Source organism: Amblyomma maculatum, chromosome 7 (genome assembly GCF_055883805.1).
Source record: "Amblyomma maculatum isolate TAMU_Amacu chromosome 7, ASM5588380v1, whole genome shotgun sequence".
Classification (NCBI taxonomy): Eukaryota; Metazoa; Arthropoda; class Arachnida; order Ixodida; family Ixodidae; genus Amblyomma; species Amblyomma maculatum.
This window is the reverse complement of record NC_139350.1, coordinates 121,384,276-121,400,844: the sequence shown is the minus strand read 5'-3', so window position 1 is coordinate 121,400,844 and position 16,569 is coordinate 121,384,276.

Genomic DNA, 16,569 nt, shown 5'->3' with positions numbered 1-16,569 from the left:
ACGTTTTTTTTTTTTTCAGCATGATTCATTTGCAGCATATGACAAGGCTGGCAGTACAAAAGAAAAATGAGATACAATATAGAATGAACCAAGCGAAGCCAAGAAAAATAAATAAAAACGCAGAAAACCGAATTTGAACTAAAGTGCACCAAGAAAGTTCAACACATGGCCTCGGGCAGAATAGGTCCTATAGCGTACCCAAGCCATTCGCGCTCTATAAATTCTGTATGCGACAGCTTGTCGATACTCTCACAGGGGGAAGGAGTGATGGCTGCAAAGAGGACCCTTCGCTTGCCATTGAAAACCACGACGCATGGCAAAGACAATCTAAAAGATATTTGTTTTTCTCCTGGAATGTTTTATTATTGAAAAACCACTGTATTTTTGCATTACTGTCGAGCAGCACGGATTTCTTGAGCTCCTTGGCGTACTGCTGCAGTGCTTTGCACGCTCAAAGATTGTTTGCGGCTTCTTGTCTAGATGATAAATAAGTTCCTGCATTTGAAGACGCCAAGGCCGACTTCGGAAATTGATGTCAGCGCAAATTAATTTATGGAGCCCAGTATTTGTTGCAAAGCGAAAATAAAACGTTTATTTTCAGAAATATTTCGAGCAAGCATGGCGACATCTATGCATTATTGAACTTGTGAGTTAGGCCTCAGTAGGAGTACCTTGTGGCTGAGGAGCAGGCTGCTGCTCTCCTCTGATGCAAAAGGTCCAGCGATTGTCGAGGAGGTTGCGTGCCACCGCGCCTCGCACGCCAATGGTACCGTTATCGCTGACGCAAGATGTCCTCTGAGCCGCTCGAATCCGCGATTTTTGTTGAACGCTTGCAATGCGATATAATTAATGGCCGCGTTGAACGATTTCAGCGTAGCATTTTACCCCATGTCGTCATTGAATAAATGCGAGAAAAATAGCAGAAACTGTCCACGAGGCCGTATTCAAACACAGATGTATTTGGTGGAGCGAGCACAGAACACGCTGGCACAAAAACCGCAGGCACGGCGGAGCCATGCGCTTGAAGAGTAGGTGTAAACCTGGTTTGGGTGCCTGAATATATATGTGATAACACATAATGTGAAGGGGATAAAAAGTGATAGGACGGCCTTCCAGATGGTGTTAAGCCAAAAGAACACGATATAGGGATAAGGAGGTGGCCGAGGAATTTGACATCAGTAGCATAGTCGGAAATATATTTCAGCGGTTTTATACACCATGGGCAGAAAAAAAAAGGTAAGAAAGGGTAAAAAAACGTGCGAGACGAGCCGCGAAGAGAAAATTTGGGGAGGTGTTCTGACGCTCTATAACTCCCCCGCTACGCCCATGGACCTTATGGCAGCATGTCTGCCTGATGAGTTAGAGTGGCGGTCGTACTAAAATTGGCAAATTCTTTGGAATGTATTGATATAGTAACAATCAAATCTGGATAAAGCCTCAGGAAAGTAGTCCTTGACTAAATCTTGGCTGAAATGATTTTCGTTGTTATCCCAGTGTGGCTCGACTTAGCTCTCAGACTTGGCTCTCAGACGGCAGAAATAAATAAAATTAATTTGTGTCGATGACATCTGAGTAACCGCGTGTTACTAAAAGCGGCAGCGCCAGCAGCATTCGCGGAGATTTTTCCATGAGGTTTCTAAAGTGGTTCAATAAACAGTGCGGTTTTTGCTGTGGTCCGCTCTTCGCTACCGCATTGAATCCGTGATCGAACAGAACGTGGCATTTCATTTTTTTTTTCATTCGAAGAGCTGTTTTAAAATTGGTCATTAATGCCCTTTTTTAGCACTGGAATGCACTCAGGAATGTGCGAAGCAGAGGACTTGAGAGGAGTTTTTCGGCGTTGGCAAGACTGGCAGGAGCGGACAAAATGGCGGACAAAGCGGTACATTCCACGCCAGAAGAAGCGTAGACGCAAGCGCGTGTAGGTTTTCAACACTCCGCCGTGGGCGCACTGGGGATCAGTATGGAAAGCAGCACAAATTTCGGCGCGGAGATGACGGGGGATGACTAAAAGCCACTTCCTTCCGTCGTGAAGATAATTGCGGCGATAGAGCAGCCCGTCACGAATTGAAAAATGGTGAGCTTGGCGGGCAAGCGCCCGAGACAGACGACCTGGAGAGTGACTTGAAAGAAAGTCCAGAAGTGTAGATATCCACGGGTCGCGCCGCTGTTCCGTGGCCATGTCAATAGTGGCAAGCGAAGACAAATCGTAGGCGCAGATCTCATCAGGCAACGAAGAGGGAGGCAGCGGTGAGCGCGAAAGAGCGTCCGCGTCAGTATGCTTGAGGCCTGAGCGATATATGACACGAATGTCATACTCTTGGAGGCGAAGAGCCCAGCGAGCAAGGCGGCCGGACGGGTCCTTGAGGGACGCCAGCCAGCACAGAGCGTGATGATCAGTGACCACATAAAATGGTCGGCCATAGACATACGGACGGAATTTGCCGATGGCCCAAATAATGGCCAAGCATTCTCTTTCCGTAACAGAATAATTGGACTCTGCCTTGGTCAAGGTGCGGCTTGCGTACGCCACCACATAGTCTCGGATACCAGGTTTGCGTTGGGTGAGAACGGCGCCTATCCCAATACCGCTAGCGTCAGTGTGAATCTCAGTTGGCGCATTCGGGTCGAAGTGGCGGAGGATGGGAGGCGAAACCAAAAGACGGCGTAAAGTGTTGAAGGCGTCATCACAAGCAGGTGTCCATGCGGAGAGGTCGGAGCTACCGGAGAGGAGCTGGATGAGAGGAGCAATAATAGAGGCGAAATTTAAGATGAAGCGGCGAAAGTAGGAGCATAGGCCAATGAAACTTCGTAGCTGCTTCAGTGATTTTGGGCGTGGGAATTCGGCAACTGCACGAAGTTTGCTGGGATCGGGAAGAATGCCATCCTTAGAAACGACATGACCTAGAATTGTTAGTCGGCGAGCAGCAAAGCGGCACTTCTTCAGATTCAGTTGGAGGCCGGCGGTAGCGAGACAAGTGAGAACGTCCTTCAGTCGGAGCAGGTGGGATTGAAAATCGGTAGAAAAGACTACGATATCATCGAGATAGCAAAGACAGGTTCGCCACTTGAATCCACGAAGCACAGTGTCCATGAGGCGTTCAAATGTGGCCGGGGCGTTGCAAAGCCCAAAGGGCATGACGTTGAATTCATATAATCCATCTGGTGTGATGAAGGCAGTTTTAGAGCGGTCAGCGTCAGCCATTGGCACCTGCCAGTAGCCAGATCGTAAATCCAACGAGGAGAAAAACTCGGCGCCCTGCAAGCAGTCTAGTGCGTCATCGATGCGTGGCAGAGGATAGACGTCCTTGCGCGTGATCTTGTTGAGCCGGCGGTAGTCGACACAAAACCGGAAGGAGCCATCTTTCTTAGGTACCAACACAACTGGAGACGCCCAGGGACTGTGGGATGGCCGAATGACACCCCGACGGAGCATGTCGTCCACATGATCAGCAATTACTTGGCGCTCCGAAGCCGACACGCGATAGGGGCGCTGGCGCAAAGGTGCAGTATTACCGGTGTCGATGGTGTGCTCTACGACAGACGTGCGGCCCAAGTCAGTTTGAGGAAAGTCGAATGAAGAAGCGAAGTTCTGCAAGAGGGCGACAAGTTGATCACGTTGCGCAAGTGGAAGATCAGCATCAATAGCATGTTGGAAAGCGTCGGAGGGCGTCGAAGCGGTCGCAACATCGCAAGAGCACAGACTAGCGTCGAAGGAGGGGGTTGAGTCAGCAAGAGTGGTGATATGACTGGGATCAAGCTCTTCAAGACGTCCAATGCATTCGCCACGGAGCAGGACTGCTGGGCAAGAAAATGGGTTCGAGGCGTAAAGTGCACTCTTGCCGTCTTGAATTTCGAGAACAGCGAACGGAAAAAGGAGGCAGGGATGACGGGAGGTGGCTTCGGAAGGTGTAAAAATCGCAGTCAAAGGAGTTACCCACTCACAAGACAGTGGTACGAGGGCAGCAGAGAACGGAGGAATGTCGGTGTCATGGGCGACGAGAAGTTTTGCAGTGCGGGGAGGGGTATCACAAAAGGGGGCATCACAGAGGGGGGCGAAGGCAATTTGTGCACGAGCACAGTCAATAACGGCTTGATGAGTCGATAGAAAATCGTATCCGAGGATGATATCATGCGAGCAGTTCGGCAGAACAATAAACTCGATGGGGTACAAGACGTCTTGAATGAGCACACGGGCTGTGCAAGATGCGGAGGGGTGAATGTGCTGTGATGAGGCGGTGCGGAGCGAAAAGTCGGAAATCGGAGTGGTCACTTTGCGAATTCGACGGCAGAGCGCTTCACTGATGACGGAGACGGCTGCACCGGTATCGACGAGAGCGAGAACTGTGGCGCCTTCTACAGAAACTTTGATAACATTAGCGGGACGGCATGGAGGACTTGAGGAATTCGAAACAAGCGCAGTTCTTGCCCCCGGAACTGCGACTGTTAGTTTCCCTCAACGGTGCTGGTAGAACGTCGCAGCATTGGAGAAAGCGATCGGCGCCGAGGAGAATGTGATCGACGAGTGGTATAGGTTTGGCGATCTTGTGGGACAAATTGAGAACCGGGCGGAATCATTTGCGAGCGTGAGTCGGTATCGTACGGGTAAAATCGAATGTCAGGCTGTGAAGGTTGGAGGCGCTGGCGACAAAGGCGCGCAACATGGCCCGGCCGACCGCAGGCATAGCAAATCGGAAGGTTGTCCGTAGTACGCCAAGGTTTCATAGGATGTGGGCGGAATCTTGAGGGTGGGGCTTGAAACGAAGGCTCAGCATGCGGCGGTGAACGGTAGGCAGGGACCTGCACATAGGAGCCAGACGTGGGCGAAGGTGGTGGCCTAGCCGTTACTTGGGCATACGTGAGAGGTGCCGTCACAGGCGGCACCACGGGGTTGGACGGCAAGGAATCAGCGACGTGTTCTTGCACGACACGGCGTATAGCAGGGGCCAAAGATGGAGCCAGTTCAGGAACGAGGCGGCCCGAGTCTTGAAAATGGGGAAGGAGTGAGATTTGACGTGCGACCTCTTCACGAATAAAATCTTTGATCTTTTGATTCAGCGGGCTCCCTTCAGAAATTGGCGAACCACCCAGGGCTAATGCGGATACGCCTTCGTCGCACACACTGGAGCGGCGCCTAGAAGCGCGCCGCTTGCGGAGCTCGTCGTAGCTCTGGCAAAGCTTCACGAGTTCACTAACGCTGGTGGGATCTTTCGCTACCAGCATCTGGAAGGCGTCCTCAGAAATGCCCTCGAGGATGTAGCGGATTTTGTTTGCTTCCGGCATGGCCGGGTCGACTCGTTTGCAGAGATCAACGACGTCTTCTATGTAGCTGGTAAAGGTCTCATCAGCGCGCTGAACACGATCGTGTAAACGTTGTTCGGCACGAAGCTTACGCACTGCCGGGCGGCCGAACACTTCCGCGAAATTCTTTTTAAATGTCGACCAAGATGACAGGTCAGCCTCATGGTTGCGAAACCAGAGGTTCGCCACGTCCGTCAGATAGAATATGACGTTACTGAGCTTGTATGAGTCATCCCACTTGTTGTAGGTGCTTACTCTTTCATAGGATGACAGCCAGTCGTCGACATCTTGATCGGCCGTGCCGCTGAACAGGCAAGGGTCACGCTGGCGCACGACGCCAGCACACATGATCGTGGGTGGAACGGCCGGCAGCGTCGAAGTGTCTTGCATGGCGGTCGTAGAGGGTAGTGTACGGCTTCGCAGTTCCAGTTTGGGTGGGATCGTTTCCGGCACCTCCGCCAATTGTAATAGGGCGTTTATTGAAGCTCAGATGGAGAGCTGTGAGGACAGGACCTTGCAACGGCGAGCCCAGCGTACTTCGTCTTCGTCGCACACCGCACAGGTGCATGTCGATGGCGATGACTATCACAGTACAACTTATAATTAACCGAGTTAAAAAATCTGGAAATGCGTATTTTGAGTTGTAACCCGATCTCGTGTTCCGAATTCTGTTTAGTGGATGTCTATTGGTGGATTGTTGGAAGAAATGGCAGAGATCCCAGCCAACGGGTTAGTATACTTCACTAAACGTGTGAAGGAAAGTAAAGTTGATAGAAGCCTAAGTGGATTGGAAGGCGCCACCATCACCTTCGCAAGGCAATTTCGTGTCCAATAAAATGAATCAAGTCAGTGTTCAATAAAACGTGAAATCATCATTTATATAAATATTCCATCGAACTTATTGAGAAGGCATACAATTGCCAAGGAGTAATAAAACAATAGCATAAAAATAAAACGGGTACGAAAAAGTAGAAATTGTAAATGGAGCTTGAAGCAAAACACAACAAAAAGATAGAAGTCCCGTATAGATCGACAGGGACAATTCATGATGCGCTCGCCGTCGCTCAGACCCATTCCTTGAGCAGGTTGGCACCGGTCTCAAAAATCGGCAGCTTCGTGGCATCGGTGTCGAGTAGGACGGATTCCTGGAACTCCTTGGCCTGCTGCTGGAGCGGCTGGCATTGCTGGAACAGGGTCTCAACATTTTCGTCCAGCTGACAGAAGACGGGCACTGAAAGGCGCCAAAGACCATCTCGGACGCTGATCTCCTGTGGAATGGAATGAATCGAGCACAGTGTTGAATGCAATGCGAAATGGAAGAAAATTATATTATAAAAAAGAACCCTGCGAACGAGAATAAAACGGAATGTACAAAAATTTCCACTCCAGGACTCTTTCATAGATTATAGTAATCTTGAGGCGAGAGACAAAACACATTTATTGATATTTTTTCATCAATATATATTGATAGTGTTTTCACATGAGGCAAGAGAATAATCATAAATCTAAGCATAGTCATCGCGAATCTCTGAGCGCTAAGTGTGGCTAAACTGAAAAAAGACGATCATTCAAAACCGTTTGTTTTCTCACAAAACCAGATCACCAGTGATCTCGGACTACCGGGGACTGCACAGATATTCTCCAGAGAAGCTATTAGGGCGAAAGCCTTTATTGGCTCATACTGCCGTCAACAAAAGCTGTCCGCACGAGCGGTGCCCTTGATTGGTTAGCAGAGAAGTAACATCACCAGCCGCCAAATTCGAAGCGACCAACCAGAAGTCGAATCATGTCTAGCATTCCTGACACCTGCAATCCCACACTTGAACGCGTGCCAGGCAACGCCACGCAGCCGGAGCGATGATGTACTGTCTAAATGCACACTTGCCGGAGACAGTGTGACAGATACTGCTTCTCTGCTTTCCTGTAAACCTATTATATTTATATGTAGAACTGCAACGAACGCCAATAAAAGGCAAACAATGAGATGCAAATCATAGGAGAGGAAGGGTAGGCTTTCGTCATTCTTCTCTTAAGAAACATCTAAGAAATCCTCTAATTTTTTTTTTATGTTCAGGTACGGAAGCGACAGGAAGCCTGTATGTCCGTTTAGATACACTTATTATTCCTGCCGTCCGCATTCCTGATTGTTCGCCATTACTTCTTCCTTTTATTGTCCCGAGTAAGCGTGCCAACCGCTCTCCTTATGGGCTTGCTCTCCCCTCCTCCTAACCTTATCCTTGCAAGGTAGCCCCCTCTTAGAGGAGGATTTTATTTTCTATTTTTTCCTCCTCTCTCTGCCACTATTAGGCAAAGTATTTTCCTATTCCATTTTTGAGGCCTCTCTGCCACAGTTAAGAGGAGGATTTTCCTATTCCCTTTTTGCCGCCTCTCTCTGCAGCAGTTCACGGGAGGATTTTTAGTTTTTTTTTGGCGGCTCTCTCTCTCACATTTGAGAAAAGGATTTTCCTATTCCCTTTTGCTGTCTGCCATTGCCACATTTAAGAGGAGGATTTCTTTAATCGCTTTTCACCGCTTCTTTCTTCCATAGTTAAGAGGAGGACTTTCATTATCCCGCTTTGCCGCCTATCTCTGCAACAGTTAGGAGGAGGATTATCCTATATCCTTTTTGCCCCCTCTCTGCATCTATTAGGGAAATGATGTTCCTGATCCCTTTTTGCCGCCTCTCTGCCACAGTTAACTGAGGATCATATCCTATTTTTATCGCCTGTCTCTGCCACCGTAGAGAGGAAGATTATGTTATTCCCTTTTTGCCACAACTCGCTGCCACAGTTGGGAGGAGGATTTTTTGGTGCTCTTTCTACCGCCTCTCTACAACATTTAGGCAGAGGATTTTCCTGTTCTTTTTTTTTGCCGCTTGTGTCTTCCACAGTTAAGAGGAGGATTTTCATATTCTCTTTTTGCCCCTTCCCTCTGCCAAACCTAAAAGGAAAATGTTTTTTCCACTTTCGCCTCCTCTCTCTGATACAGCTACGGGATGATTTTCCTGTTTCCTTTTGTTGTGTGGGCGTTCGTAAGCTGTCGCGCCGGGAGGTCGAGAGAGAGAGAGCCAGGCAACCACGCCGCTCCAGAACCAAACACAAACTGATTTATTCTAATCCCCCCTGGCTGCGCTTCAGCGTAGAGGGCGCCACTATAAAGTCTATGGGTGACAACCCCAATATCTCCCTCCCTCTTAGTCACAAGTTCAAGTAGTCCGGTGGTACTACACGACGACCGCTACGGGTAGACAAAACACCATTACCAGGACATGAAGTTCGGATCAGGTGCTGCGGCCTCTTGAGTTAGGGCTGGAGAAGTACGGGATCTGCTACCCTCGGCACAAAGGTAACGAGGTGTCAACGATTTCACTGCAGAATCATTCCTCGCTTCGTTTCGACGATGAAGGACCTTGGACGCGGCACCTTGCTCAGAAATGTAGCACGCACCTGGCAGGGTCAAACACAGACCTGTTAACCGGACAGAAGTGATGGCAGATGCCTGACACGAAGAAGTCGGTTGAAGTCCTTTGCAGTCCTTCTCCTGTAAGAGTCATCTCTGAGGGCTACCTCCTATTTTTCTGGCCAGTGTGGACGAAGCTTTTCATTCGGCTTTGGGACTCGTGTTCTCAGTTGCCTTAATTCTTATTAGGAGCAGATCCTGGCTGAAGGCTCTCACACCTGGTGTATCCCTATAGTTGAGAAGGGCCAAGTGATGATTTTTGCCTCATGGAAGATTCTTTTACCGTCCGGATTATTCGCTCTACCTTTCCGTTAGACTTTGGTTAATGGGGGCTACTGGTGATGTGGTCGAAACCCTAAGATGCAGGGAATGCGGCAAACTCGCGTGAAGAAAAGGGCGGATCGTTGTCTGACTTAACCTGTTGCAGTATCCCATGACGGGCGAACAGGCTTTTGAGCACGTCAATGACCACTGGAGCTGTTGTACTTTTCAGTGCCACCACATCCGGGAACCGGGAATAGTAGCCCACTACCATCAAGAAGGTTTGAGAATTTTGGTAGAAGAGGTCCATGCCCAGAACTTCCTAGGGACGACCAGGGAAGTTTGTGGGAAGGAGTGGTTCCGCTGACTTCCCTGGAGTAAGGACACACGTTTGACTGCTGGTCACGTGGAATGTTACCTCCAGGATTGGTATCCGTCGAGGTGCACTAAGTGAGAACGACACAACATCTTGTTTCAAACGAATGGTGTACTATCTCTGAGCGTGCCGAGGCCAGGGAACAGTTCAGTATGAAGCGTTGGCTCAGGAGCATTGACTGTACCCAAAACTTCAACATCAAGAGCGTGGATGGCTGGTAGACCCAGTAAAGGTACTGAAAGTGACTCAATGATGTAAAGACGCTGGGAGCTGGTTTTCCCTTGCCAAGATAGGTGAGCCAAATACGAACCGCGTACACGCAGAGGTTGGCCACCGGGCCCTGTTAAAGTAGGATCTGCCTTGACGAGCTCTGCCGGGACTCCGGGAAGTCACTTGGAACTGCGGAAACCTCGACCCCTTTGTCTACTTTGAACTGAGTTGTTTAGCTGCCGACTGTGACATCCACATACTTGGCTTTAGCTGGCTTCTCGAGAGCGTCCAATTGGATAGCATTTAGTTCGGCCTGCCTCGACTTCCTGGAGCGGCAAAAATCAGCAAAATGACCTTTCTTTCCGCAGCAGTTGCTGATAGAGCTCTTTTTCAGGCGCTATGAGCGTGCATGGTATGCGTGGCCGCAGACGAAACAGACTGGAATGTCACGATAGCGTTCCGACTTCGCGTCCGTTGAGCGCGTTCTGGCGTCGACCGGGCGTCGCGAAAACTTTTGAGTCGCAGCATCAATGTTGTCCATGCCTTGCGAGGTAGCCTCTGCGAGTGAGCGTTCCTTGTCCGCGTCTTCGGACTGACGAGCTTGCGTCCATGACGCTTTGAGAGTTAGTTTCGGGGAGCAGCAAAGCTTATCGGAGAAACGCGTGTCGAGCAATCAAACGACATACCTGTCGCGGACCGAGCGTTCTTCCACCGCCGGTGACGGGTAGTTGCAACGTTTGACTAACTTAAGCAATTCGGCGTAAAATGCGTCAACACTCTCAAAAGGTTGTTAAACGCGCTTGCAAAAGCGAGATGACTCATAGAGCTGATTACAGGGATGCACTACGAGCTCGGAGAAGCGCTTGACAACTGCGTCGTAGGAGGCTAACGCGGCAGCATCGAGTAAAAAAGTGTCTAGCAGCGAGCGAGCTTCCGGGCCCATACAGTACAGAAGCATACGTACTTGCATGTCTTGAGGGGCGTTCTGTAGTCCGGAGACAGCGACATAGTCCTCGAAGCGAAACTTCTATGAAGACCAACGTCCAGGGTTGCAGAAGTCGAACGCGTCTGACGGTTGCAGACTGAGGCCTAGCCACTGGGCCTACTTGGTGCTTTCTTTCGATTAGATCCTTTTGCCGTTGACGGTCGTTAAGAGCTGCTTCAAGACGCGTTTTTCATGCTGCTGTCATTTCTGACACCATATTGTGTGGGCGTTCCCGTGCTATCGTGCCGGGAGACCAAGAGAGAGAGCGAGGCAACCACGCCGCTCAAGAACGAAACAAAAACCGATTTATTCCAAACCCCCCTGGCTGCGCTTCAGCTAAGAGGGCGCCACTATTAAGTTCATATATGGTGACCCCAACAACATTTTGCTCTCCCTCTGCCACAGCGAAGAGGACGGTTTTCAAAGTCCCTTTTTGCCCCCTCCCTTTGCCACCGCTAAGAAGGGGATTTTGCTACTGACATTTAGCCGCTTCTCTCTGTCAGAGTTAAGAGGAGGATTTTTCTATTTCCTTTTGGCCCCTCTCTCTTAGAAAGCAAAGAGGCAGATTTTCTTGTTTCCTAATTGCTCGCTCCCTTTGCCACAGCTAAAAGGAGGATTTTTTATTCCGATTTAGCCGCTTCTCTTTGTCACAGTAATGCAGAAGATTTCACTATTCCCTATAGGCCGCCTCTATTTGCCACATGCAACCGAAACCCCAACAACGGCTCAAAACTTAGCAAAGCGTCCAAAGGTGGGTCCTAATATCAAGGAGAATGTGTAACGCAGTTTTAAGGAAGCAAGCAACCTCGCTGTAAATGGGGCCTCAACATTCTTGGAGTGCTTCCAAACAACAAGGAAGCAGACGGCGGCAAATGTAAATGAATTTGAAATTTCTGTGTTAGTTTTACCTGTAAGTTTTATCTCCTGCAGCTGAGATCAGTAAATGCTTATTTCTGCCGTTTATTTGCTTCTACTTCCGTGAATAGCAGGACAGGCTGTTCTCTTTGTCAGTGTGAAGGTTCCGCTAGGAGATATATTGTCAAGGGACGACGAGAACAAAAAGCTGTGCTCGCGTGTGGAATGCGGGGAACGCGAGGACGACGAACTGTGTGGGTGGTTCATGCTGGGCGCCGCTGGCCTGAAGTTGTTCTTCTGTGGTTAGCTACCCCTCTGTAAATATTTGTGAATATATCTAACCTCTGTCTGCGTGTATCTATGCTAGATTATTTGTGAAGGTGCGGAGTGGCCTACAGCAAGCACGGATCTCCGCGGCGGTCTTAAAATTCCCGACCCTTTTGTCATGCCCAGCGACGAGGCCGCACTATCGGCGTCCCTCAACCCGGCTTTTCATCATTGCCCACCCGCGTGATCCCGGAACCTTCAATGGAGTAGACGGTTCTAATGTGGAGGACTGGCTCGCTATGCACGAGCGCGTGAGCGCACACAACAGGTGGGACCCGACCACGAAGTTGGCTAATGTCGTTTTCTACCTGAGGGGCACTGCAAGGGTCGGGTTCGAGACCCATGAGGAGGTACTAACCAGTCGGCACCTGTGCAAGCGGAAACAATCTGACTTATTTGGTAAGCCAATCGGATTTCACCTAGCCACTCAGAAGGAGCTCGCATACCGAAAACAATGGTCAACAGAATCGTATGTGTCTGGGACATTTTGGCTCTCCGCGTTGAGGTTGACCACGCAATGTCAGATAGTCATAACGTTGGTCATGTGGTAAAGGGAATAGCAGACGACACCTTCACTTGCTCGTGTACAAGGACTGCGGAACGGTTGACGCAATCCTAAAAGAATGCCGCCGGTTTGAAAGCGAAAAGCAGCCGTATTTCCTCTCAGCTCACGCGGCTGCCGAACACAATTGCGACGCCGTCCTGGGCGGACTCGACCCCACCTTGCCCTCTGCCAACATCCGACCGCCTGACACGACTTGTGAGCCGGGAGCTAGAAGCAGTGTTTCGCACAGTTGCGCAACTATTGGTACCGGACAGTGCCTCTACGGTATCCCTGATACAAGTTGTTGTCCGGCAAGGATTCTTCAATCTCGGGATCCAACCTGTATGCTCTATTAGCTCCCAAGATGCTCTCTGTGTGCCCCCGGTACTTAGTTCTTGACATCCGTACTACCCTCACCTCAGCCGCAACTCAGATGAGGGGCGAACACCTGGAAATATGCGTATCTGCTTTAACTGCTCCCGAGTCGGTGGCATCTCTCGACACTGCCGAACTCGCCCACCATCAACCTACCGCCGCTACCCGGATTATGTCTATTCTCGCCGCTATTCATCGCCCTCTGAACAGCAATTCTCAAGCTCCGACGCTCCGACTCTGCCCACCAACCGTTCTTCGTCGCCCAACCGCCGTCCTTCTCCGTAGACCCTATCTCGCCGCCCGTCATCTCCTGACTCGTATGGTGAATGACGTACGGAAAACTGATAGCAGCGTCCACGTGAATGGGATCACTGTTACAGCTCTGATCGACACGGGAGTGAACGTCTCCGTAATGAATTCTTGTCTCCGCCATCGCCTAAGGAAAGTGCTCACTACTGCCACCTCAGCTCTTGTCTGTGTCAGTGAAGGTAGAAATTCTGCTGTCGTTGGAATGTGTGCAGCTTGTGTGTCAATCGCCGGCCGTCATACTTCTGTTCTCTTCACTGCACTTAAACACTGCCGTCATGGCCTAATCCTCAGCCTAACGTTTCTCTCTAAACACTCTGCCCTTATTGACTGTGCCACAAGTGTGGTTCAGCTCTGCCTACCTTTTAAAGAGGAGCCGCCGGATCCACTTGTGCACCACCTATGTACTGTCAATTTTTTTCCGCCTGGACCCCGAAACCGTCACCAATGTATCGTTCTTGTCCGCCACACCAGTCCCCGATGACCAGTACATCATTACTCCAGCCCTTGATGTACCTCTCGCACGGAACATTGCCCTTGCGCATACAGTATCACTATGTGTGCCAATCAAGTGTCCCTTCTTGTCCTCAACTTTGCAAAGCACATTCAGACGCTTCCCCAAGGCATGTCGTTAGCCAAGCTGTGGCCTGCTTACGAATGTTTTGTATCAGCTGTTACAGGTTGTGCATCCCCTCGGTGAACCGCCACGTGTCAGACGTCACACCATTTGAAGAATACACAAAGATGATTGCTCCTGACCGTTTACCAGCACAAACTCATGATCTCAGATGCCTACTTTCCTTTTTTTCGCGACATCGTTGACTTCGATAACCGCCCTTTGGCTCGGATCTCAGTGGTTACGTAATTCAATATACTACTTTTTTCGTACTGAAGTTTGAACCCAGCATACCATTGGCCAGGCAGGCACACAACGCATAGGTCACAAAACGTCCCTGTCTTGAATTGTTGGGCTGTGTACACCTTACACCAAACTGCATTTGGCCAGTGTTCTGTTGCTGCTGCAATAATAGTTTAAATATTGAAATATTTTACCCCGAAAAAATTGCGGAGGTTTATCCTGGTTAAATGTAGTACCCCAGCGTAAGATCTCATCAGCGTGGTTAACATCAACCTGAAGCCTGCGCTGAAACGTTGACGCACTCGGACTTGAACGCACCCCACCATGGTAAGACAGAGGAACCAAGTGCCGGTGAGTGAATTGTTAATCTTCTCTTCCAGTCACGTGGTCAGTGCACGTTGAAGAACGGTAAGTGGTCGAAATATATGCAGCCCTGCGCTCGGCGTCTCTAGGCTCAAAATGAAATGCGCAAGTGAATGAAGTGAATGAATGAGCTGCAGCTACAGCCGCGCCGTTAAAAACAGAATTCTATACTTCCCAAACGTGCGCACATGTTTTTGCTCCCCATCGACAGAAGCACTTGCAAAGCTATTTTCAGCTAAAACCACCTGCGCTGTTGCCTGCTTGGCTTCCTCGTCGGAACACTAAGTGGCTACCTGAAACGTCTGGCCAGCCTTGTGAGGAACGCCGTGATGCCCTAGACGTCCACCCAGATGAAGCGTAGTCAGCGAGTGGGACATCCGCTCCTGCCGATCCCAGTTCCTCGAAGGACCCTGCAGCCATGGTTTATATCGGTAGGAATGACCGCCAGCAGTGTCACCGGGAAAGCTGTCCTCGTGCCTGGAACTACGAGGTAATAGCAAAGCAAGTCATGGGAAACCATAAATAAACATTATTCTATTTATATTAGGCTAATATAAAAACTAATACGATACATCCGTTCCACATGAAAGAGTATGTTGACAGGGGAATTTTGAGGGCAAAGCACCCTTCATACAAGCAACTGCTATTCGTGAGCTTTGGAGAATGGACGATTACCCTGTTGAAAGGAAGGGGAAGAGATGCATGAAAGGTTTGATTCTTTTTTGCAATGGTGTTACATGTGTTTGCACACAAAAAACAGAAGGGCAGCTAAGGTATGCCTTAAGAGCAGACGCGATAGCGCCTTTACAATCCCATCTTTATTCCAAAACATTTGACATTGATAGACTGGTACATAGTTTGACACAGTGCTAAACGTCTTTAGTTGATTTGACTGCTGGGGAAAGGAAGGCGCAGTTTCACTCAGCCTCCCTTCTCGTTGGACACCTGCAGGTAAAATGAATAGCATAAAGTAGGAAATGCACATGACTTCATTCTGAATCTTTATCGCAAACAATCCTCCAAATTCACCAGCAGATGAATCCTAAATGAGAAAATAAATTGTATGACACCAGCTTGAACAGTGCAAGAAGAACGATTGCGCCGCAATATTTCTACGAAATCATGGGCGCGTTTTGCGATACGCAGCACTGTCGACCATGAAACCATCTCAGACTAAAATGCGGTGACGACGTTTCGGCCGAATGAGTGCGTGCGCTAACACGTAGCACACTTCAGTTTTCGCCTCGAATATAAAATACATGGAAAGTATATAAGTGAAAGCTTCACAATGAGCACGGAGCCTCAAGTTGAGGTTTCATCATCTGGTAACACGAAGACTTGTGTACATAACACAAAAAACGCTAGGAGATTTTGCCAGGCGATCACAACCCCCAAACCGACAAGCACACATTTTTAGTAACATGTGGCCAGTAAAAGGTTTGGTTTGGTTTGTGGGGTTTAACGTCCCAAAGCGACTCAGACTATGAGAGACGCCGTAGTGGAGGACTCCGGAAATTTCGATCACCTGGGGTCCCTTAACGTACAGTTTTCAAGCGTGAGTAATTCAAGGCTAGCTTAAGCAACCACTCATTGTGGAGGCTTTTGTTTCTTTCTCGCTCTCATGATTCTTGCTACTATGCTGAAGGAAAAAAGAAATCGCCATCGCAGCGCATGTAAAACATCGAATAAGAACTAGCAACATGGTAGCCTACCCTCAAAAAAGCACGCTGGAGAGGTATTAAAGGTTTGATTGTAGCAGATATCATGACGAAACTTTATAAAATAAGAAATATTAAAATGCCTGCTGTGAGACTGCCCACAGAGGGAGTTCTCAGGTCTTGCAATTCGGCCCTGGATCTCAATACGGCAGGCTCAGTCCAAGCTTCGAGTACCTCATTTCCATAGAGGCGAAGCAAGAAACGCACACACGTGCAGTGCAATTTATGGCATGTTAAAAACATTGTAACACGTAAAATAACTCGATGCATTCCCCTACTGTATAGTTGTAACGCAGGAGTTACTGCGAGACGTTCAACGCAACAAAGAGCTAAGTTTTGGGGTAGATGATTAACAAAAGCCATCCTTTCCAAGCAGAAGCCGATGGCACACTAGGCATCGTTTAAGGGGCAGGCAACGGCGGCCAACGCTGTTAAGCATACATTGCCAGTCCTATTCGTCACTTTCAGTTTGAACACGACAGCGTCAAACGCCTCGTTCTAAAGAAAATTTGGTGCGAGCATTGTGAGCGAAAAATCGCGGACATGAGTCCGGCGGGTGGCAGCTAGAACTTGGCATGACCGGAAAACTATAGTTGGCCTTAGGGTTTTCTGACGGAACGGGACCACATG